Source organism: Marmota monax, unplaced genomic scaffold (genome assembly GCF_021218885.2).
Source record: "Marmota monax isolate L192 unplaced genomic scaffold, Marmota_monax_Labrador192_F-V1.1 WCK01_AAM20220418_F8-fsc00068, whole genome shotgun sequence".
In the NCBI taxonomy this organism is placed as follows: Eukaryota; Metazoa; Chordata; class Mammalia; order Rodentia; family Sciuridae; genus Marmota; species Marmota monax.
The window spans coordinates 5852505-5877333 of NW_026692352.1; the positions used below are offsets into that span (position 1 = coordinate 5852505).

Below are 24829 nucleotides of genomic sequence, written 5' to 3' on the forward strand. Positions count from 1 at the left end.
TTTGGGGTGAATAACTGTTTAATAAATGCATTTGATTTTCATTACAGAGTTGTTTATTCAAGAAAAATTATTGCCGATCCTCTGTGTTCCAGGCATGGCTGCAGTCCTCTACCTCCACAAGCCTTGCTGACAGCTGGGGAAAGAAACATAGACAATTACATGCTGGTCCAACTATCATGATATTTCTGACCACTTGCAGTCAATATTCTCATGCCCAGAGTGGGCAAAATTTAGACAGGAGCTTCCAACACCAGGCTTACTACTGAGCATATTTCCTGTTAGACTTGAACAGAGTAGCATTCAACGAATGCCTGATTCACGGAATCTTCAATACTGAGTATCCACTATAATAAACAGATGTTCACTTTTTAAAGACTTGTCCCACTTAAGCACATTTGCATGCAGTGACTCAAGGGGGAGAGAGTGAAAGAGCAATTATAGAGGGAGAGACCAAAGACAGCAGAGAGAGCCATCACTGAGGAAACTAGGTCCCAGAGGAGGAGGAAGGGAGGAGAGAAGGTTTGGTCTTGGAAAGAAAGAGTCGTGAAAGAAGAGAATGGAGGCCATCCTTTCATTTCTAATGTGAAAAAGGCTGACATTTACAAGAAAAATGAAATAGAATTACACAAGGAACAAGTTCTACTGCTGTGAATAGCTGCATGTGTTAATTGGTACAAATCACTTCTTGACAAAAGTGGAGACTTAGAATAATGGATTACTGCCAACTAGGACCACATAAAAATTTCATTTCTCTTCCCCAAAGCCCCAGATTTATTTATTATGTATCTAAATCCTTGGGAAATCAAATTCTTTCCCTATCCTCTTCACAATAAAAATTTCAACATTTCTTAAGCGCTTTTAGAGGGAAGAAGGCAGAGCTTTAAAGCCTTAATGGCCTAAAATCTTCCTACAGATTTTCATGGGTAATTTATGTTGTCATGGAAACGTATCAAGTCTCTGTTCAAAAATCTTGTCTACACTAGTTATATTAGAGTGAAAGAAAGCAGGCTCCATGCTGAACTCTGATACAGGCAGTCTGTGAACGCAGTCAGTTGCCAAGCTATAGTCAGGAGATAGTGGTTAAAGGAAGCAGGATCAGTAGATTAAAAGAAAAGACCATCCTTGAACCTAGAGGGTTGCCAAGTGGCTGAGAGAACATTTTCTCCCCATTTTGAAGGGTGTGGAAGATGCTTCCTCCTAGCCAGAAATGCCTGGGTCAAGAGAGGATCTCTGGGATCTACACATGTGTGTTTGCTTGCTTGTCTCTCAGTTGCATTTGTGTGAATGGGAGAAGCATCAAGAGAATGCCAGCACGCTAATCAGTAATGATTGTTCTTCTTATACATTAATATCCAGTAAATACATGTATTTACTGGATGTGATGGCACTCCAAAATGAGTAAAGCATATGTTGGGCATATAAAAGGGCAGTATATAAAGTCTGAAGCTGATCTCACATGAATAGAAGATAAGCAGAAAAAAATCTTTCTCTCCTTAGAAGGATCTGATGTGGCTAACAGTTAGAATGGGAAGTGTCAGGGCTTGGGTCCCCTGATTAAGTAAATGGCTCCTTCTACATGTAGCTAATATCTACGTCAAGTCATAGGCTGCCTGCAGCTCCCAGGCCTCTGTGCACCTGGGAAAGTGTCTCACACAAAGAAAGCCCATGTGTGCAGTATGGATATTATTATGAAGATGGATAGTAAAAAACTAAAACTGCTCAAACTAGGAGTTAATTTGACTCATCAGGAATCTAAAAACAAGGTACTAGAACAATGAGTGAGTTTAGCAAGGCTTCTGGATACCAGATTGATATACAAAAATCAATTATATTTCTGTATAATATACTAGGAACAGACAATGAGAAAATAAAAAATTTAAAAATCCATTCACAATACCATTAAGAAAAATAAAATACTTATGAGTAAATTTAATGAAAGAAGTGCAACACCTGTGCACTTCAAACTCCATGACATCCCTGAGAGAAACTGAAGAGGTAATTATAAATATACATGCCATGCTCATAGCTTGGAAGATTCAATATTGTTAAGATGGCAATTATCTAGAAGTTGATAAAATCTATAAATGTAAAGCAATTCTATTAATATCTCAGCAGGATTCTTTGAATAAAATGACAAGTTGATCTTAAAATGTCTATGGAAATGAAAAAGAAATTGCCAAAATAATATTGAAAAAGAGAAACAAAATCTGAAGATTTATACCACCTGATTTCAAAGCTTATAAAAGCTATAGTAATCAATTATGTTACTGGCCTAAGCATTGACACACAGATGTATGAACAGAAAACAGAGTTCAGAGATGGATCTTTGTATATAGTAGTGAGCTGAATCTGACTCATACTGGTTTACAGAACTGATTATTAAATTCTCAGGAATTTAGTGAGTGGATTTTGAAACTAATAGTAGCTTTGAAAGATACCATGCAAGAGTATGACATCAGGAAATTGGCCAACTCTACACATAAAGTTCTTCTAGATAATAGCTATTAAACACTTAAATCATACCACTGGCTTACATACATGACCAATTTACCTTTGACAAATGTGCTAAGATAATTCATTGGGGAAAAGAGTAAACTTTTCAACAAATGGTGCTGGGAAAACTAGATATCCATATGAAAAGAAAATGAGTCTCTGCTTTACCTTACCTCATACATAAAAAATAATTAAAAATGAACTATAGACTATAAAATTTCCATAAAACTTCCCAAAGAAAACAGGAAAAATCATTTTGGTCTTGGAATAGGCAAAGATTTCTTAGAATTTGAAACTCAAACAGGACATAAGAAAAAAAAAAGATAAAGTTTATTAAAATGAAACTTTCACTTTTCAAAAGACATCATTAAGACAATAAAAAGATAAGCACCATAGTTTAAGACACACACCTCTTAGACATATTAGATATATATCTTAGACATACATAATATATGTCCTTTATTAGACATAAAGGACTTATGTCCAGAATACTTTTATAAAGATCTCCTAAAACTCAATAGTAAGACAAACAACCCAACTTGAAAACAGGAAAAATATTAATAGACAATTCACTAAAGAAGATACACAAAAGTCAAATAGCATATGGAAATATGCTCAAAATTATTAATAATTAAGAAAATACAAATTAAAACCACAGTTAGATACCACTACACATCCACTAAAATGGCTATTATGAACACTGGCAATACCAAAAGTCACCAAGAATGTGGAACAACTGGGTCTCTCATACATTTCTGGTGGGAATGGTCAATGGAATAGGACTTTGAAAAAAATTATTTCTATGATAACCACATATTTACCATATGACCCAGCAATTCTACTCTTAAGTATCAAGGAGAAATGAAAACTCACATCTGCTAATAACTTGTACATGGATTTTAACAGCAGCATTATTCATAGTCTCCCAAAAGCTGAAACAACCCAAATGTTCAACTAATGCACAAATACACAAAATGGGTATATCCACACAATACAGTACTACACAGCAATAAAAAGAAGCAAATCAACAGAGTTAACCCTAAATAATAATATGCTAAATGAAATAAGCCTGAGAGAAAATAATTGGTGTCATATAATTTCATTTATATGAAATTTCTAGAAAAGGCAAAATGTAGAAATAGAAAGATCAGTAGCAGCCTGGGGCTGGGATTGAGAGGGGGCAATCTAAAACTGTCTTTTGAAGATAGCTACACCAGTGCATAAACTTTCTAAATCTCATTAAAATGTACACTGACAAGGAATGAGTTTTATGTTATATAAATTATATCTGAATAAAACTGGCTTCAAATTCAGCTGGAATGTCTCCTTTCCTGACATTGCTCCCTCTCCTTCTAAGAAGATGATCCTTGCTTCCTTTGATGCCTGGGCCTTCTACCAGATTCTCTGCCTGACCTCCCATGCTGTGCTTTTAGGTATTTGTCCCCAAGCCCATCTGTGCGGCCTGGGGGGTGGGGCAGAGAAGGTGTCAGATCCACGTCCATGTCCCTGGTGCCTGGTTTGGAAGTTGGCACATTTCAGCATGCTCCCGACCAGTGTTGCTGAACAAATGACTCGGCACCCTCCTTTTTACCTCTTCATTGTAAAAATGACAAGTAGCAATTAGTTCATCGTTCACTTTTCTTTTCCTTATTTGTAAGAATTCTCTACTGTAGATAAAAACAAAAGACAGTAATTCTCTGTGACTATGTTTCCCAGTTTGTTTTTTGCCTCAAATCTCTATATAAACCTTAAATTTGGATGTGGTTTGCTCTTCTTCCTTTATCATGTCTACTCTTGAGGTTACACTTTAAAATTCCTTTCCTACTCCACAGTAGTATCAATATTTATTTAAGATTTTCCCTTTCACGTTTATGTATTTAATTTACATTTAAATCTTTAAACCATTGGGAATTACCACTACTTTCATGTAGACTGGCAAAGAAGAAGAAGCATAAGGGTACCCCCTATTGGCAAAGAGATGGGGAAATGTAGGCTGGTCCAACCCAGGGGCAGTCTGCAGCTCCAGGGCTCTGCACAGTGTCTGGTACATCCTAGGTACAGGATGTTTACTGAATGTGTGAATTAGTGAATGACACCTTTTACATCGATAACCTTTGATCTGGCAATTTCATTTCCAGAAATTTGTTACAAATTTGGACAAGACAGCATTTTTAAACATATTATAAACTCTTGGTTATCATTTTGTGTGAAGGTCTCAAATCATACCTTTGTTTATAAATATGAATGAATTCTAAGCCTGATGGTCTGGGGCATGAATATATATCAGAAATGATTAAATAATATTGAGTGTAAAAACATTAAATAGATGATCTCCACAATGCCATTTTCATTGCATTAAATATCACTTTTGGTTCTTGTTCCTAATGATTCACTGGAGCTTATCCCCATTAAATCCTGCCTCCAGCTGCTCCCCCTGCCCCTCAGCTCATCTGAAGTGATGTCCCCCTGGGGTACATTGATTGTGGGGCAGGCAGTCTGGTGAGTGAATTATGGACTTCCCTTACCAGATGCAACTAAATTTTCATAGCTCCTTATTTTTCTTCTTCTATTGCAACTTAACTCCCAGCAAGTTTCAGCACCCTGCTAGCTCTAGGAGAAGTAACAGACATGCTCAGAGGTGTCAGAGTCTAAGGAAATGTGAGACTGTTTTTCAGGCCATGAAATCCAGAGAGGTTTACTTAAAAATGGGATGTAGAGCCTCATCATAAGGCAGCAGGGTAAAGCTCATCACTTGCTGGGCTAACACCCAGGGAGACTGTGATTTGGTGTGGCTGACACCTTTAGAGGCCAACTGCCCAGGGGCAAGAGAAGGGCCCCAGACAAATGACTCCCTTACTCCCTGTCTACAAAAGGGGCAGGGGCGGACTCATGCACTTGCTCTTTCACCTTCAATGCAGCTGGTAAGGCTGATGTCCCCCTGGGTCCCAGAGAAGTGCGAGATCTTCCTTGAGGTGTCTAAGCCAGTCAGGGTCAGACTGGAACCTAGGCCATCCAACTCCACATCCACGTCCATGTCCCTGGTGCCTGGTTTGGAAGTTGGCACATTTCAACATGCTCCCGACCAGTGTTGCTGAACAAATGACTCGGCACCCTCCTTTTTACCTCTTCATTGTAAAAATGACAAGTAGCAATTAGTTCATCGTTCACTTTTCTTTTCCTTATTTGTAAGAATTCTCTACTGTAGATAAAAACAAAAGACAATAATTCTCTGTGACTATGTTTCCCAGTTTGCTTTTTGCCTCAAATCTCTATATAAACCTCTTTAATTGGTCTGTGTCTGTATGGCCTGTCCTTGCCTTGAATTTTTTTTCTTCTCTTTTCTACTGGGGAAACTGACTTTCAGAAGCAACCCAAAAATAACAAAGGCAGCAACAGAAGAAAGAGGCTGAAGACCCAAGCTGGCATAATATTGGGCCCATCAGGAAAAGGTCCATGTCCTGAGAAAGGCAATTTCACCTTTATCACAGGTCCCTGCCTAAGTCCCCTGGCTCACCTCGCTGGGCAGCCAGCACTTATGAACATACACTTTACACATTGCAGGTACTCAGCTAACATTTTAAATCTTGTTTTATGCCTCTGAACTTCTGCTGGCTATCTGGTTCAACAGGTGTTGAGAAAGCATCCTTGAGTAACAGGAAGACATGAACTGGCCTTCAGAACTTCTGCTGAGGGCAGTGAGCCTCACCCAATACAGCAATGACAAGGTAGACAGCAGGGCCAAAGAAAGCAAGGGACCTGGAAGTCTAAGGAGCTTGCAGAGGAATCTGAGGGTATTTTAGAAGACCAGTAAGGGTTTTCAGGCAGAGAAGGGGAGGCACTGGAATTCTTGCAATCCTTCCCTCCTCCAAGCTTCCCATAGCTGTTCACAGGAAGACGATCATGTCCACACTCATTATCACAGTCTCAGTGCTTGGCACTGTCTTCAGTGGCATCTCTCAAACAGCTGGAACGGCAGGTCAGAGTCTGTCACATCCTCCAGAACCAGCACCAGGATTCAGCTAGGCAAACAAAGCCTTCAGAATACCCAGTCTTTGGGGGAAGCAATTAACATTTCAAAGGAAACCGGCACATCAATGCCTACAACAATGCCTCAGCTTTCTTAACCTGTCAACTGTGCAGGTCATCATGCTCCTGACCTGCCACAGAGCCAGGAGAGAAAAGGGGACATGGGGGTCTACAGTGTACCAGATGCTTCACAAAAACACATCTTTTTTTTTTTTTGTCTTTAATCTCCATGACAAGGCCATAGGTGGACACACAGCTAATAAACCGAAGGACCAAAATCAAATTCAAGACTGAACAACTAATTACGGATCTGACATTTTCTCATTATGCTACATTAATCAGTTTCCGATATAAAGAACAATAACAACAACAACAAAAAGAATCCCACAATCTCTCTTATTTAAATAGCAAGCTAAAAATGGGTGCCCAGTCACATGAGAAAATTACACTACCAGAAGGGAGACACACTTATGGCCACAGTTGAACAGATACTTGGCCTGATTAAATGACCTTTGTGAATTCCACATCTGGGGGATCAAGGCCAGGCTCCCCAATCGGATGCAGATTCCAGTCCAGCACAGTCCACTGCAGAGGCCCATTGCCTCTCTCTCTCATTCCCTAGCAGATTTGCCAAACTGCTGCACACCTCTGTTCTTTAATGATACAGTTCCCTCTTTCTAGAATGCTTTCCTAGGCCCCATGCTCTGTGCTTGACCCCACTCAGATGTCACCTCTGTGAGCCATCACTAATCCCCAGACAGGTCAAGGACTCCTACCCCAGCTGCCACATACATTCCCTTCTGCCGAGGTGTCTCTGGACAGCCTACATAGATGGGAGGCCTGTGAGAACAGAGCTATTGAGTGCCCAAGCCTAGCCCAGGGCCAGCATGGAGCAGGCTCTACGAAAAGGCTTGTTGGGTGAACCAGACTGCAGGGGAATCACAGAGCTGGCAGAGCTGGATGGCACCTGAAGATGCTCACTTTCTTTTTTTGTGGAGGGTACTGAGGACTGAACTCAGGGACATTCGGCCACTGAGCCACATCCTCAGCCCTATTTTGTATCTTATTTAGAGACAGGGTCTCTTTGAGTTTCTTAGTGCCTCTCCATTGCTGAGGCTGACTGTCCACCTTGGGATCCTCCTGCCTCAGCCTCCCTAACCACTGGGATTACAAGCGTGTGCCACCACACCCAGCGCTCACTTTCTTTTGTAGCTGGGAATTATAGGAAGGGCAGGAAAGACCCACAAGATGGCATGGTGAGGTGCGGCCAAACATTTGAGCTTGAATCTGACACTGGAAATAGTAGGAGCCAACTGGAGACCTCAGAGCAGAGAAACTGTTACTGGAGCACAGGCCAGAGGCTCCTGGGATCCCAACTGGCTGGATTTGGTCACCTACCCACATCAGACATAAGATAGAATGATATAAAAAGGGGAAGTGAATCTAAGTGCAGTTTGGCCAACACTGGAAGGTAGTTTCCTTCTCCCATCCTACAGAAACAGTCTAATTTTTTTTTTATTTGTTTGTTTTTCTTTTTGTACCAGGGATTGAATTCAGGGGCACTGAGCCACATCCACAGCTCTTTTTTCTGTTTTATTTAGAGACAGGGTCTCACTGAGTTGCTTAGCTCCTTGCCATTGCTGAGGCTGACTTTGAACTCACCATCCTCTTGCCTCAGTCTCCTAAACCACTGGGATTATAGGCGTGCGCCCCAGCACCCCAGCAGAAACAGTATAATTTTTGGGAACAAAAAACCAGGAAATACACATATGGAGATTCGGCCAAACAGTGTGAGCCTGATGTATGTTACAGTTGAGGTGTTCTGACTTTCACTGGCCCTGGGCCAGGGCTTGGGGCAGTTTCAGCTTCCATTCTCAGCATGAGATGACCACTTGCAGGAAGCTGAGATGGAGAAAACAGCTTAACTAACAGGAAATGGAAAAGAAAAAATAATTTGGGCTTTTAATTTTAAATAAATCCCCTTACAGAATATAGTGACAAGGTGGTCTGGAAGATGCCTCAGTTGGGTGTCTCAGGCTACTTGGAGACAATGAGAGGCTCGAGAGAGACCACTTGGGGACAACAGGTGCTGCAGATTCATGTATGCTTTATTTAATGAGGAAACCCAGTGTCAACTCTGGTAACAAATTATTCATTTATGGAGTGCCTACAACAATTATAAGATGGTCGCCTTCACCGAGGGTTTACCAAGCAGCAGAGACCTTGCACTATTTAATTTAATCCTCAGAGCAACTCTCCACTTTATGGATAAGAAAACTAAGCTCAGAGAGGTGCAGTGACTCATCCGCAGCCTCAGAGAGTGGCACCATGACCCAGGCCTGTATTAGCACCTGGGATAAGAGAGAGCAGAGCCAAAAACCAAATGATTGGAGTCACATGGTATGGGAGCTGCTGTGGGAGACCAACCTTACACCTGACTGAGTCACACTCCCTGGCTGGGTGCTGAGACGCTCAGTCACAGAAATGTGGCAGAGCTTTCCCCCCACACCCTTCTTGGGTTCGAGGGTCGGTGTCTCGTGCATGGGTATGTCTTGCTACAGCCCCATGGGTGAAGCTATGCTCACCTATTCCTTTGTAATATAACCCCTTGCCCTGTTTAGGATAGAATCTTCCATGGAAGTGCCTTGTGTGTGTCCCCTTCTCTTACTGTGCCGTTGGGTGTGGCCTACCCCGGTGTCAGTCAACCTGCTGACAGTGGACATCATGAAGATAGACTCAGCCCCCTGAAACCTGACTCCTTGCCTCATTTGAATAGCTTCTCCTCAATAAAAGGGGTCAGCGCATGCTCCACTCTCTCTTTTCTTGCGGACTCTTAAGGTCAGAGGAGCCATCACAGTGACCCCAAACAAAAAGGTACTTGTGTCTCTTGTGTGGTTATTTCACACAGCCCAGTTAGCCCAGTTCAACTGAGTGACCCTTGAGCCTTTTAGTCGTGAAAACAGAAACCCGGCAAGCTGCCATAGCCCAGAGAGATGTAGGGAGAAAAAAAAAAAAGCCCTGAGCAGAGTCTGTAACCAATGGTGTGGGGCCAAAGATCATTGTGACGGGTAACAGAAAAGTGCATCACGAGTTAAAACAGGCCTTCCAGCCTATTATTTTTTCTCATTTGGAGCAAAGCCAGACTAGGTTAAGCTTAAAAGGAAACAACTAAAAGCAGAGGGGCAAAATGCAGAGTATTACTGCTTGAGATTAAAAAATCAAATTCCTGCTCATAATCATTTAACACAGAGGCTCCCACCAGCAATTTTCCAACAATGGGTGGAAGCCATCTTTCTGCCTCAGGAAATTGGGTGCCATTAGGAGAACCCAGCAGCAGACCAGCAGCAGCTGGCCCACACAGACCCACCTCTCAATTAGGTAGTTGCAAGAGACAGTGGAAAGAGATAAACCTATCAGTGGTGGTAGAGGGGGACAGGGCAGCAGGGTGCTGGTTGTGGGAGACTCCCCCAAACAGTCACTGCACACGCGGCCCTGCTTGAGCATCAGCTAGCGGGTATACATGTGTGCGCATGCGCTCTGCCAAGCAGTAAGGGAGGAAGGGTTGGTAACAAAAGGGTATGAGAGTAAGGGGCCTTCCCAGTTAGAGATTGATTGCTTTGAGATTAATTGTGATAATGGCCATGAGAGTGAAAGCAGCCTGCATATGGAGAGCCTCCTCAGCACCAGGAACTGGCTGCAGTATGCTTCCTGCTTCCTCTCATTTCCTGCTCACAGAGACCCTGTGAGGCAGGCACTGTTATCATCATTCCCATCTTCCAGAAGGAGACAGGGGCTGAGGAGTTAAGTGTCCTGACCTTGGACATCAAGAGATGCTGGGATTAAACAAGAATGGTACCATTAATAGCCATGTCCCAGGACTGAAATGGAAGACTTGGATGGAGCACCAAGACATGGGGCTCCCAATGCAGACTTCCAAAGGAAAGGCTGAGAATGGTGAAGGGACATTAGCAAGAGTCTGGGATCTGTGTAGGGACTGTTCCCCTTTCAACTGACATCACAAGAAAGGCTCAGAGACAGCTGAACCTCGAAGCTATGGTGGACCAAGAACAGACTCGTCTGTGAAACCCAAAGTCTCAGGAAATGGTTTGCTGGCTGGTCCAGATGCAGAGTGAAGGAGATACAGATGGCTGTGCTGTGGGGACTCTTACTCTGTGTTTGTCAATACAAACTGCACAGTGCTATTTCCCTGAACCAGAGGGGCTTGAGAGGGCTAAAAGATCTCACCGACAGGAAGAAGGAGGGACTGCAGGATGCTCGGAGATGAGAAAGGATCCGATACCAGCCAGAGGGATCACATTTATCAAGGGGCCTGCAGGGTGAGGTCTGCGGCAATGGGTGGGGGTCTCCAAAGAGCCCAGCAAAGCACCCGCAAGAGACTGAGCACACCTAAACACCTGCTGGCCAGAGCACCCACCAGCAGAGGCCAGTCCAAGCAGGAACCTGCCTCTCTGGTTTGGCTGCCTGCCAGAAACCCTGGAAGGTTTCAAGGTGGGGCCAGGGAGGGACAGAGGGTCAAGTGCCAATGTAGGCTCCTCCCCTGGAACAAGCCAGAGAGCCAGAGGGAGAAGAATACCAATTTTAAGTAGGCTACCCCTTTGCCTATTACATGGGGCTAGACATTTTAATGACTAGAGAACTGCCAAGTCATGAGATTTGCCCCAAATTTCATCCAAGGGAAAGGGAAGAACTTGCACCATAGAATAAATTTAAAGGCAGAGCCAGACATGGTGGAGTCCGAAGCAGGAGGATTGCAAGTTTAAGGTCAGGCTGGGCAACTTAGACCCAGTCTCAAAATAAAAAATAAGGGGCTGAGGATGTGGCTCAAGCGGTAGCGCGCTCGCCTGGCATGCGTGCGGCCCAGGTTCGATCCTCAGCACCACATACAAAGATGTTGTGTCCGCCAAAAACTAAAAAATAAATATTAAAAAAATAAAAAGGGCTGGAGATGTAGTTCAGTGGTAAAGCACCCTGGGGCCAATCCACAATATTGAAAAATAATACTAATAATAAATTTAAAGGGACAGTTAGAAGCAAAAATAAAGTCATCTTACAATGTCCTAAGTTGTCTTTGTTCAATGTAAAAGTTACATTTACAAATAGTGACAACGTACGATGTGCCAGGAGACTTAAAATGGATTTACATATTTGATGTAATTTAATCTCAAACCAACCTTCAAGATAGAACTCATTTTTCCTATTTTACAGATTAGAACATGGATGCTCAGAGAGGTAAAGTGATCTGCCTAAAGTCACAGAGCTGGTAAGTCTCCGGCAGTGCCAGGACTCAAACTCACAAGGACTCCAATGGGCCTATGTCTTACTATCATGTTTTTTGCTTGGGACTCCAAGCAGGTCAACTAATGAAAGTGGTCCCCAGGATGGGAATCTTTTTGGCATCCTGGATTAGAAGTACATTTATTTTGAACTAATTCTCTTTCATGCATTCAATAAAGATTTCACTACAAATGGTAAGAGGCTTTGCTCTAATACCAACACACAAAGTAGTCCTTTATTTCGAGACCAAAGGGATTGAAAAGAAAAGGTTGATTGCACAGCAGCCATCACTTGGTGGCTTGTCAAAGGATTAGTCTAAACTGCAGTGGTCATAACCAAATAACCAGATCTGGAGCCGAATCCAAGTCTGTAAAATGAGGCTGTGGGCGTGCCGGCAGGGTGTTACTTGGAGGGAGCAGTTCTTAGAGGACAGTGAGGGAACAACAGGGAAACAGCGTCACCTGAGGGGGAGGTTGGGGAGAAGAGAAAGAAGGCAAAAGAGCCAGTCTTGTTGACAAAGCGCAATCTCCATCTGCTCATGAGCTACACGCTTCCTACAATAGCTTCTTAATATCCTTGGCCACGAGATACCCAGAAATTAAATTACAGCAAGAGGATGTGAACTCTATGTGCGTGGAGGTGTGTGCATGGGCTGCTGTCACCACTGTCCTCACCACCACTGTCCTCACCAAGGTCTTCTGACTTTCCTGTCTCCACCCTCCCTCTAAAAACTACCTGCTTGAGTCACAGAGCCAGCATGTGACTCCTGGGTTTTGTCGCCTCCCACCTCCACAGGTGACTACTGTCTTAGTCTGGTTTTGCTATCAGAATAATACTCACCTTATAAGATGAGCTTCACTCTTTTTTTTTTTATTTTTGGAAGTATTTGTGAAAAGTTAGTATTAATTCTTCTTTGACTGTTTGTTGGAACTCACTGGCCTAAGCTCAATTCACAATACCTAATGAAACCAACCTAGGTGTCCTTCAATAGATGAATCGATAAGAAAATGTGGTACAGAAACACAATGGAATATTACTCAGCTATAAAGAAGAATGAAGTTATGGCATTTGCCAGTAAATGGATAGAACTGGAGGCTATCATGCTAGGTGAAATAAGCCAATCTCCAAAACCCAAAGGCCAAGTAGTTTTCTCTGATATGCAGATGCTGATTCACAATTATGAGGAGAGGTGCAGAGGGAGAAGGGGAGATTTACCAGATTAGACAGGACAGAGTATGGGGAGGAAGGGGAGATGGGAATGAGAAAGATATAACTTTCATAACTTTGTATGAATACTCGACCAGTGTAACTCCATATCATGTACAACCAAAAGAATGGGAAGTTATACTCCATGTATATATGCTATGTCAAAACACATTCTACTGTCATGTTAACTAAAAAGAACAAAAAAAAAAATTAAAAAAAAAAGAATTCACTGGCCTGTTTGTTTTTGTAACCAACTACATCTAGTACACAGTTGATGATCATTAAAAGATATCAAGTTAATTTTGTATCTTATTGGATATAGTTTATTATAGTTTACTTAAATACTTGAGAAGCTTATATTTGAAATGTTATAGAATATTATAGAAGTTCCTTCTACAGGACAAATTCCTGACTATTTTTATGTCAGGACTTGAGTTTTATAGTTGTGACCTAGTAGTGTGTCCTAAAAATAAATTCTTTCAAATTCCTCTGGGTGCCAGGTAAAATTCATTCAACTTAGCCTTGAACCGAGTTCCAACTTCCTGTCAGAATCCTTCCTAAATTCATTATTCATTAAAAGAATCAATAACTGCATTAAAGTACAAAATGCTTAATGTACAAAGGCTTCAAAAAAGACAAGTGACTTTCAGTGTTTCATTAATAACAAAGGATTTATCTTTTAAGAATAATTGCTATCAAACTTTGAATGTTGAATATATCGGAGAATTTGTTAATGACGAACACTCCACTGTTGCCAGTCCTGGGCTGAAGCCTCGGGATCTCTATTTTAACAGGTTCTTTGGGTGATGTTATGCAGTTGGTCATAGGAACACACTTTGAGAAACACCAAAATTGCTGCCACAGAGTGATGAACACAGGAAATATTGTCCGTAAAGTGCCTGGCACAGCCCTTGGTTCCAGGCACACCGTGGGTGCCAGTGTGACTATGTAAGAAGTATAATTTGAATTACTTCAAAGAGAGTTATTGTTGGGTAACAGTTTAATTGTTGGTGGGACTGCTGGGAGATCTATTTTGGGTCACTGTCCTGTAATCTGCATTCATCCTCAGCAAGAACAAAGCATGGCCCATCAAGCAGTTTGAGTTTGAAATCTCAATTATGCCATTTACCAGCTGCAGAACTTCAAGAACTGCCCTTCCTGAGCTTTGCTGTGTTGATATAAGGATTTAATGAAATGTAATAGAAGTTGGGTTTTGGGGTTCCCCGCCATGTTATTTTGTTTGGTGGTGCTGGGTATGGAACTGGGACCTTGCACATACTAAGCACAAGTTCTATCACTGAGCTACACCCAGCTTCTCAAAGTATTTTCTTAAATTCCCTCTGCCCTTTGTCAACTCCCCTCCCGATCCCCTCCTCCAGATGAGATCATTTAACACAGGGCCAGGAGACAGCACAAAAGCGCTTTCACAAGGACAATGATGGATGGCCCTTGAGTGACCGTGCTAGCTAACAAAACTCACACATGAAGGGAGAGGAAAGGGCAGCAGATTCAAAGGCTGTCTATTCAATGGTCATGTACTTGCTTCTGAAACCTCAACCTGAAACCATTGAAATTCAGCTGCAGGAGAACACGCTTCCCTCCTTGGGTGCTTTGATATATTTAGGGGGAGACAGGAAGGGATATCAAGGTCAGGCCTAGAAAAAGATCAATGAAAATTGATCCTTTCTGCTGTTCCAGGAGCTAGGCACCGAGGTCCAGTCACGTTACTGAGATGGGATGATCCAATTCTACCCAGTAAATACCACCTGCAGAGGCATTTCTGTCCATTGGCAATGGACACCGAGTGTGTGAATGGATGAATTTTTAGCAATGGTGTGGACATTCTCTAGTCAATAGAGATTCTAAGATTCTAAGAGATTCTCTCTTAATTTCATTTATATCTATTTTCAACTGTGACTTTGAGATTCAAATGTTGGCTCTGTGCCTTGGGGGGCAAGTTCTTGACCTCTTATTTAATCCTCATCTCAGTTTCATTAGATTTGTTCTATTTTTATAAAAATGGGGTGCTGAGGATCCCTGAGTTGGCAAGTGGCAGATCTGAGCCCAGGTCAGGCTTCCTTTGTGTTATTCATTGCAATTCCAGGCACTTGCCCAACGATACCAAATTAGGTGGGCAATAAAAGGTGACAGTTGGGGCTGGTGGTGTGGCTCAGTGGTAGAGTGCTTGCCTAGCATGTGTGAGGCACTGGGTTCGATCCTCAGCACCATATAAAAAATCAACTAATTAATTAATTAAAGGTATGTGACCAACTACAACTAAAAAATATGAAAATAAAATTAAAAAGGTAACAGTCACATGTGCGTGTATGTCTTTTTGGGTGCTGTTACCTAGAGTCACAGGACAGCCCTTCTGATCAAGTGACACTTGAGCAGAGAACTGAAGGAAATGAGCCTTGTGGATATATCGGGAAAGAGTGTTCCAGGCAGAGGGCAAAGGCCCTGAGGCAGGAGGGTAACGCCAAGGCCAGCAGAGCTGGACTAGAGCTAACAGGGGCTAGAAACCAAGAAGTGAGATAAATGAAGGGAGGACAGATGGGGCAGGCTGGCCTTGTACATTAGAGTGAGGGGTCTGACTTTTTTCTATGTGAGATGGGAAGCCACCATTGGGTCCAAGGGGACCCGATGTAGCTCTGAGTATGGCATGAGTTGGTTCTCATTTGAGATTTCCTCCAGCTGCTGCATTCAGAACAGCTACCATTTGGGCAAGAGAGAAGCAGGGAGACCAGTTAGTAGGAAGATGACCTTCACAATCCAGATACGAGATATGGGAGGGTTAGGCAGGAGTAGCTGTGTTCCTGTCCCCAGGCTTGGCAGCCGAGACTCTGATACTTTCTGCATAAACAAATAATATGGCAAGGGAAGTATTGTACAATGTGCTCGGGCACATAAATGAGAAGTTGCATTCTTCCTTATGAAGTTGGAGGCAGTGGCAAAAATGTCAACGCAAACACAAGTTGAATCTTGTTGACAGTAATTTCCCAAAGATGGGAGACGTAAGGTTTTTCACAGTCACAGGATGGTGGAAGCAAATTCCACAGACTCCAAGTTGTGCCTGTGGCCTGAGTCACTGGCGGGTGGGACGTGGGGGTGCATGGCAGTCAGTGAAGCCCGACTGAGGAGCCGGGCCTGCTGCACTGAGGAGCCCCAGTGCCTCACTCCTCAGCCAAGGGCTGCCGGGAGAGCCGAGCAGGACAGACTGGCCTCCAGGGGCTTCTAACCTGATTTCAGCAGAAAGGACTTTGAGGTGCTGGCTCTGGGGACCCATGACCGGGATACAAATTTCCTTGTCAGTCCAGTGTCTTTTCCAGCTTTCCTAAAGCCCTGGCCCATGTCTCTACCCAGGAAGTGGGGGGCCCTGAGGCCGCTCTGCTTTATTAGTACTTTCAGGGCACTTTTGCTTATTTGGAAACCAGCTCTTCAGACAAGAAAACCTTGGTCTCTTTAAAGAAACATTAATTAAGAGAGACGCCAACAGTTTTCAAAATATTGTGCAGGAAAACTTTGTTCCTCTTAATGAGTGTTAAAGGGCTATTAAAACTGCATTTGTCGTTTGTAAACTCGTAGCTTATAAAGGCCTTTCTCAAACCAAATTACTAATGAGGTAATCACCAACATAATAATTACTGTATAATTACTAAGGGAGTGGGAAGGAAAATGTGGAGCAAAATAGGCAGCCAGGAATTTGGTTGTTATTTCAGAGATCTGTGAAGGTCACTGGACTGAGTTATCAGTTCACAACCTGGAAGCTCTATTACCAGAGTGTTGTAAGGATCACTAGTTAGATGGTAAAGGAGTGACCTTTCAACTACCCCTGGGCCTGGAGACTTCTGGCTGGGCAATAACAGAGTCTCTGTGAGCAAGCAGAGTGAGCCGGAAATCCTTATGCATCCCATACTTCCCAGGAGATCTTGGGCAAGGGAGTAGAAATGTCTGAACTTCACCATATGGAAGTGAAGCAGGAAAATGTACCTCACAGGTAGGCTGTGAGGACTGAAGATGTCAATGCCAAGGTACGAGTGGCATCTGATGCTTAGTGAATGTTAGTCTTCCCACCCCTTCAATTTCCAGCCCCAGCTTATAGGGCACCTGCCTGCGACAGCACTACTCAGTCAGGTCAAAGGACTTAGCAATAGTTTGATAAATTTTACTCATGTATTTTCCCTTGAAACTGCCCAAATCACTTCCAGTTAGCCTGTTAGTTTATAGTTTTAAAAAATGAGGTAAAAATAGAAACCCCTGGGGATAAATCAGGAATTTGAAATCACACAGTTGTATCATGGCCACGTTGTGATTGGAAACGTCTTGCAGTCTGAGGACTTGGTTTTTTGGTTTCAGGGCTTTCTGTGTGGTATCAGAACATCTGTAACATTAGCCTCCCTAAGCAGCTGGCCTAAGACTGGCCAAGCTGCAGGAGGTAGGGCTCTGGGGAGGTGTGTTTATTGTACACGTGCTTATTACCTACTCAGCAGATGTGACCGAGGCCAGGAGCTGACGGGTAGGATTCTGAAGCATGGTAAAGCCTGTACTTGTAAGAAGTACATAAAAATCTCTTTGTGAGCGTGTAGAACTTTACCCTTTATATTCTAGAAGGTGCCTAGCATTGTTTCCTCTAGGCTGTCTCCAACTTCAGTGTTTCTAGGAAACACACAGGGTAGGACTGAGGGACTTGTTAAAAGGCAGGCTCCTGAGCCCCACCCTCAGAGTCTGATTCTGGCTCCAGGAAGCTGCATCTTACACAGGTACACCAGGTGACCCTGTTGCAGGCTCATGTACATTGAGAGACACACTGAGATATTTGCTTGACCTGCCATCTTGGGATATAAATGGAATAAATGAGTATTTAAACGATGTTGAAAGGGTTTAAGTAATTTTCCCAAGGTGGGTAGCTTGCCAATGAGTGGTAGGAGCTGGGCTGCTTGCTCTCACGTGCCCTGCTGGAAAGCCATTTCTTCCATTAAGGCTGTGTCAGAGCGAGTATTGTAAAAACAATCTCTTTTAACACCCAAAGGATGCTTCTCTTTTGTTATCTACAACTTTTACCCTATAGCATTGAGCATCTGCCTGGCCTATGAATTAGACATGTCTTCTTCCTCTGATGTTTTAGCATCTGGGGTCTTAAAGATCCCAGGAAAACTGTCCCTTATCCCCATCCCAATTCCTAGAGACAGTAAGCAACTAGCCTGTGAGAATGCCTTTCATGTGCAAACAAACCCATGCCCATTCCCCAACCATCTCCTTTATCAGGCTCTCACAGGGTCTTGCATTTGGGTCACTATCCTGTGTCCTATTGCTTCTAGACCAGGTTTCAGTGCACATGGACAGCCCCTAAGCCCCAGAGCAATCTAAACTCTTCAAACTAGCCAATCCTCAACCTGCCTAGCCTGCTTACCCTACCTCACCATTCCTTCCCGAGAAAACCAAAACAATGTCTCTTGCCCATGCTTCCCCAACTGCTTCCCGTGTGGCCTAGTGTGGCCTGGTGTTTCCTGAGGGGAACAAACTATCTTCCCAATTGGTCTTCCAATACCCAAATAATAAAACCTACAATTAAAACAGTCTCCCAAATTAAACCAGAAGCAATCTGAATACAAACTTTCTTTTGAACAATTGTTAGATTAACTCAGTGTTTTCTTCACTTCAAGGTTTAAAAAATATTTGTTGAATTCATTTTAAGCTAGTCAATAAGCTTAAATAAGGCTTCATTCCTTGATCTGGGTTCACTTTGGGGTTTACTTTGTGTTGATTTTCAAACTGCTCCCAAACATATATTCCTTTTTTCAAGTGAAAGTGTAGAAGTGCATGGCAGAGCAGTATGGAGTGGTCGAGTTATCACTGGTTCCTTTCAATCATGCAAGCTGACTCTAAGCTGAAAATGAGAGAGTCCTTGCTTTCTAGTTTGCCATGACAATGACAGTATTTACTCATAAATAAATACTTATAAGGATAGAAATATTTTTTAAGGGTAGAAACACTTGCAATACAGTGACCCCAGGGATTTCAAGGGTCTTGAGTGGGCTAGCTGGAGCATCCTATGTGATGGACTGTGAAATACATAAGCAGGTACAACCAAGAGATGGAGCAAGGTTGCTTGGGAGAGAAAAGAGCACTGGGCCATGAGGCCATAACGCCTTGGATTCCATTCCCTAGTGTGAAGCCCACCTCTCTGCACTACTGGACAAATCACACACCCAGCTGCCAGTCTCAACTGTCACATCAGGAAAATGGAGGAGGGGGGCAGAACAATACATTTATAAAACTCCTTCTGTTCACTAAATTGCTGGGGTTCTCAATTATGACTCTGAAATGGAGCTATTTGGGAAGGAAGGAAGGGGAAGAATGAAATAAAGAAGGAAGGAAGCAAGCAAGCAAGGAAGTTAGTTTTGAATTAACAGTGGTGAAAAATTGAAAATGAGTGAAACATCCAGAAATATAGGAATGGTTAAATAAAACAGGCTACATCCACATGATAGTATAGTATGCAATTATTTAAATGATGCGAATAAAGAGTTTATAATGCTTTGGGGGAAAAGCACGAATACTAAGGAGGCCCCGTGTGAGCCCTGGTTTATCAGCACTCTGCTAAGCTCCCCTTGAACTAGCCTTTTCCCACAGCTCTCAGGATGGCTGACATCATCCCCATGAAATGTCCCGCTCAAGATTCTACAGAACTGCACTAATTAATCAGAAAAAGAATGGTTTACACAATGAGTCCATCTGAGACACATTCAGATTGAAATGACATCTTGGTCCCTCCACATGGAATGTCTATTTTCCCCCAAACATGTTGGTGGCTGTGAGGACTCAGTTCCCACCACTAGGGTGTGCCTTCCCAACTTCCCAGTTGTACACAGGTGGGGTGACAGGAACAATAGGACCCCTGGTTCTTGCACCACTAAATCAAGAAGGAGGGCTTCATGCATGCTCTACCACTAACCTATACCCCAAGCCTTTTAATTTTTTTATTTTGAAACAGGACTCACTAAACTGTTCAGGCTAACCTTGAACTTGTGCTTGTTCAACTTCAATCTCCAGAGTAGCTGGGATTACAGTCATGCGCCCCCACTCCCTGAAAGTATACATTTTAAATCTCAATGCTCATTTCAGAAACAGCAAAACAACCCCTATTACTTTCCCTCTGTTCCATTTCTTTATTTCCTTCATTCACAAGACTTTATCAAAGCTGCTTAAATACATAAGAAATGTCCAATTTGGGGCATAGGTTGTGGCTCAGAGAAAAAGCACTCGCCTAGTATGCATGAGACACTGGATTCCATCCTTAGCACCACATAAAAACAAAATAAAGGTATTGTGTCCACCTACAACTAAAAAAATAAATGTTAAAAAAAATCTCCAATTCAAAAATTGGAAAATGATGCAGTGGGTGCTACCAGCTAAGGCAGTATGATAGCATTCACTTAGGAAAATCCATTTTGGATCAATTTGTTATTTCTGACTCAGCCATTAACTGAGGCTAATCTGGGATGAAAAGGGAGAAGCTATCTTACTATAAATCCCGCTTTTTTTTCCCTCTAAGCAAAATGTCTGACTCAAAAGAATTTTTTAGAAAGAAGAATGCAGAGTTGGAAATGCATGATTTCAACCTCAAGAAAAATAAAAAAAAGGTAAACTAACACCAAAATTTAAGCATCAACTTATGAATGGTGGTTAATGTGAGGTGATTAAATTTTTCTTTTTTAAATAAAGTTTTCTTCTCTGTACTGTATTTACTAAATTTCCTACCACAGGAAGTAAGAGGAGAGGTAGAGAAGAGGTGAGGGACAGAGATAGATATAGAAATTACTGGTGAGAGTCTCTAAAGTGGCCCTCTGGAGCACAGCTGTGCAGGGCCCCCTGAGTTGTCTAGAGGTTTCTTCTGGGTGCCCGAATGCTAGCTTGACTGTGCTCAGGCCCCACCCTGGCTCTCACAGCTGACCACTTCCCACTCCATTGAACACACATGAGCCTGTCACTTTCGGTTCCACTTGATTTCCACTTACCCTTCTAGCAGGCTGCCACAGAATCCTCTTGGCAACCTTCATACTGGTTTCCATGGATACCCTCCACTCTCAGACAGGCGGCTGCACAGAGCAGATGGCCGTTGGCATTGGGTGGGGAACAGGCTGAAAGGGCATCTGAATCTCGGGCACTCTGAATCCTCTGTTTGTCCCTGTCCCTAATACACCACACACACACACACACACACACACACACACACACACAAGCACAAACACACCATAGTCATGTTTAGTTCTGGCCTTGACAAGGAACTCATCACATTTCAAATATCACAAATACTATGTATGACAATTGCTAACATTTGTGGAGCATCTACTCTGAACCACATACCTTGCATACAAGGGAAGAAAATAATCTACCAGGATAGTTGAAGGAGTTCAGTGTTTCTGACCCCATTCAGTGGGGCCAATTCTTTTTTGAATTAGTGTGAACTATTGATGTGCAAAAACAATTTTAGAAGAATATTTAAATTTCAGGTTCCTGGAAAAAGAAATTGAAGCTCAGAGACTTGAAATAACTTCACCAAGGTGACACAAATAGTAAATTTCTGAGGCTGGGATTTGAGCTGACGTCTTCTGATCCCAAGACATTTGGCTGATCCACTGCACTGTGGTTAACAATCAGTAGCCATGGCTACAGCAGTCCCCACTATTCACTGAGGACATGTTCCCAGACCCCAGAAGATGGCTGAAACTGCAGACTGAGTGGGGCCCCACATATACTATGTTTATTTTTAGGTATACACACCTATGTTAAAGTTTAATTTAAAAAGTAAGGGAATAATAACAATACCTAATAAGCACAGCAATGATAATATACCATAATAAAATTGGTAGCATCACTATCCTTGTTCTTTGGGGTCATTAATGAGTAAAATAAGGGTTACTTGTGACACTCCCCACAGTCAATCTGATAACTGAGACACCTAAAAGTAACTAATAGGTAAGGTGGTGTACAGTTGGAACATGCTGGACCCTGGGCAAAGGGATTGTTTACATCCTGAGCAAGATGGAGGGGGATAGCGTAAAGGTCATCAAGCTACTCAGAAAAGCATGTGATTTAAAGCTTATGAATTATTTATTTCCGGAATTTTCCACTTAATATTTTTAGACCAAGGTTAACTGCAGGTAACTGAAACCATGGCAAGCGAAACCATGGATGGGGGGGGGGGACTCTACACTAATTTCCCTTGATTGCTCACTTTTTCTACAGAACTTTTCCCTCTTCCATCACCAACCCCATTCCTAAAGACATTCATGCATCTGCTGATTTGTCCTCTCCCCTCTCCCTAGCTCCAGGGCCAACACTAGCACCATCTTCATTATCATTACTATCACCATCATCATCATACTTCCCCTCATGATTGAAGTAGAAGCTATCACAAAAATCAGGATGTCCCAAGCCCTGGACCTCTAGTCATTTCCCCAAAGTCTAGGTATGTCTTCTTCATAAGAAGAGCTTAACAAGTATGAACTGACTGACTGACTGAATAAATAAAGTAACACTCTGCCAAAATTCCTTCATGGACGCAGATTGGGACAGTGGTTATAAAGTATCACCTTCTCACAAATGCAGTCTAGATTAGGAGGATTCTGATGTGCTAAAAGGTACCCCAAAGAATGGGGGTGTTATGGGCTGAGGATGTGGCTCAAGTGGTAGCACGCTCGCCTGTCATGCGTGCGGCCCAGGTTCGATCCTCAGCACCACATACAAACAAAGATGTTGTGTCCGCCAATAAATAAATAAATATCAAAAAAAAAAAAAGAATGGGGGTGTTAGATGAGATTTCAGCAGCTAGAATGAACAAACCTCTCTCCAGTCCAATCTCCTTTGGAGCTACATGAGGCGGGTGCTTCTTTGAGGAGTCCTAAGTCCCCCAGGATAGAGATCTTCTGTGATACTCTTGGCTGCTAGATTCTAGGCAGATTGATTACTTTCCCTTGATTATTTTAATACCATTTATTCCTTGTCTATTTGTTTTAAAAGCCTTGTTCTAACTCCCAAGAGAACCCCATACAAAATGGTCACAGCAGCCAGAGACTAATATTATTTCATAATGGTGAATCCTGTATCTTGTATTCTTGGTTGCCATGAGAGATGACTTACTTACCCATTATACATAAAGACAAAGAGGCTCTTACACTTACATAGCTTCCGGCTGCTTCTCAGCTGTAAGGAAACAAGAGAGTGACTATGTCCATTTAGGAAGGTTAAATGATGTGCTGAGTAAGGCCCAGTCAAACCAACTATTCTCAGGCATTTGTTCAGGTACTATTTGCTACTTAAATACAAAATCGGAAACCTGGCAGCCCAGTGTTCTCTTCTCAATAGCAGAGGTCAGAAATTGGTAAAATATGGCCTGCAAGCCACATTCAGCTCTCCACCTGGTTTTGTTTAGCCATGAGCAAGGAAAGGGTGTTTATTTGTTTGATTCTTTGTTTGTTTTGGCAGTACTGGGGATTAACCCAGGGCCACCCACATGCTAGGCAAGAGTTCTACCACTGAGCCCCAGCCCCACCCCCCCAGGAATGTTTTTTGTGGATTGATATTTGCAATAAATTTAATGAAAGTCAACACTAATTTTGAACCCCAACTCAGCCAATATTACTTTCCTAAAAAATCCATTCTTCTCATTAACAGACCTATATTACATAAAATTATTCCATTATTATTATTATTTTTAATTTTGTCACTAAAAATTTTTGAGAAATTTGTTTTCTCTCTAATTTTATAAGTATATACATAATATTCTCAATTCTGCATGTTGGCCTACAAAGCCTCTAATATTTACATTCTGTCCCTTCACAGAAAGTTAGCCCATCCCTGGTCTAAACTGAAGCTACCTTCCCAGACTCATCCCTGCCAGGTCAGTCCTTACCCTTGGATGCTTGTCATATCTGAAGGTCTGTGGCTCCCCATAGGCAAGCCTAATTCTCCATGCCCAGCAGCCCTCCTGACTAGAAAGTGCCACCTCACTGCCTGCCTGATTATTTTGTTTTATCTACTGAATCCAGAAGGCTTCCTTGATGCTTCAAGTCAGAATGGGTAGGATGACTGCTCAAAAAGCACAAAAAGTCCTGTAAGGCTTAACCAAGTTTGCTGTAGGTCAGAGTTCACATTGTGGCTCTCTTCCATGTTAGACAGAAGTGTCTCTGGACAGGAAGCTACATGTGTACAGTAGGAGATTGACAAATGTCTGCTTCAAAGTGGAATAACCGATTGGAAATGAATAATGAAAAGCTAACCTGACTCCTTTTGAAAGAGTGATCTAAGCACCCAACTTATTGTCTGGCTTTTATTTTTGCCAGTGCCTTAGGCATTTGCCTGCCTTCAGAAGGGAGGAAGTGGCCTCTGCAAAGCAAGGTTATGTTAAGTTAAAAGGATGGAAAATTGTGGGTGACTATGTACTACAGGAGTATAGTTGAGAAATGATACTCCATCCTTAGTGACCTTGATAATACTCTCTTCTCATGTCACCAGGCTGTGGGGTGTGGCACTGGTGGGCAACGATACTCCCATTGACAGGCCCACTGACATTTCTCTCCCACTTTTATTATACCTTTACTCCTCATTTTCCCTCTCCCTGTGCCCTCTGAATAGATCTGAATTGCATATTTAATCCAGTGGCCCACTAAATCTTCAAGGGAGAAATGGTCAGGTCCTGCTCCCCACTGGAGACATTCTGCACGCATTGGTTGGGCAGTCTTTTGTGTCTGGACTACAGAGAGGGATAAAAGCACAAGGGTCAAGCACTGCCTTCAGGGAACTTAGG

General features: G+C 42.6%; 1 protein-coding gene and 1 long non-coding RNA gene across 2 annotated transcripts in view; both read right to left on the minus strand.

Moving 5' to 3' along the window:
- On the minus strand, positions 1-23558 carry LOC124091059 (uncharacterized). Its single transcript, XR_006851292.2, has 2 exons — positions 21039-23558; positions 1-133 (listed from the first exon to the last, which is right to left on the minus strand). It is a non-coding gene; the product is annotated as an uncharacterized LOC124091059 (long non-coding RNA).
- Map6 (microtubule associated protein 6) overlaps positions 1-24829 on the minus strand; it is a 71403-nt gene that overhangs the window by 29556 nt on the left and 17018 nt on the right. The gene's annotated exons all lie outside the window — the stretch shown is intronic.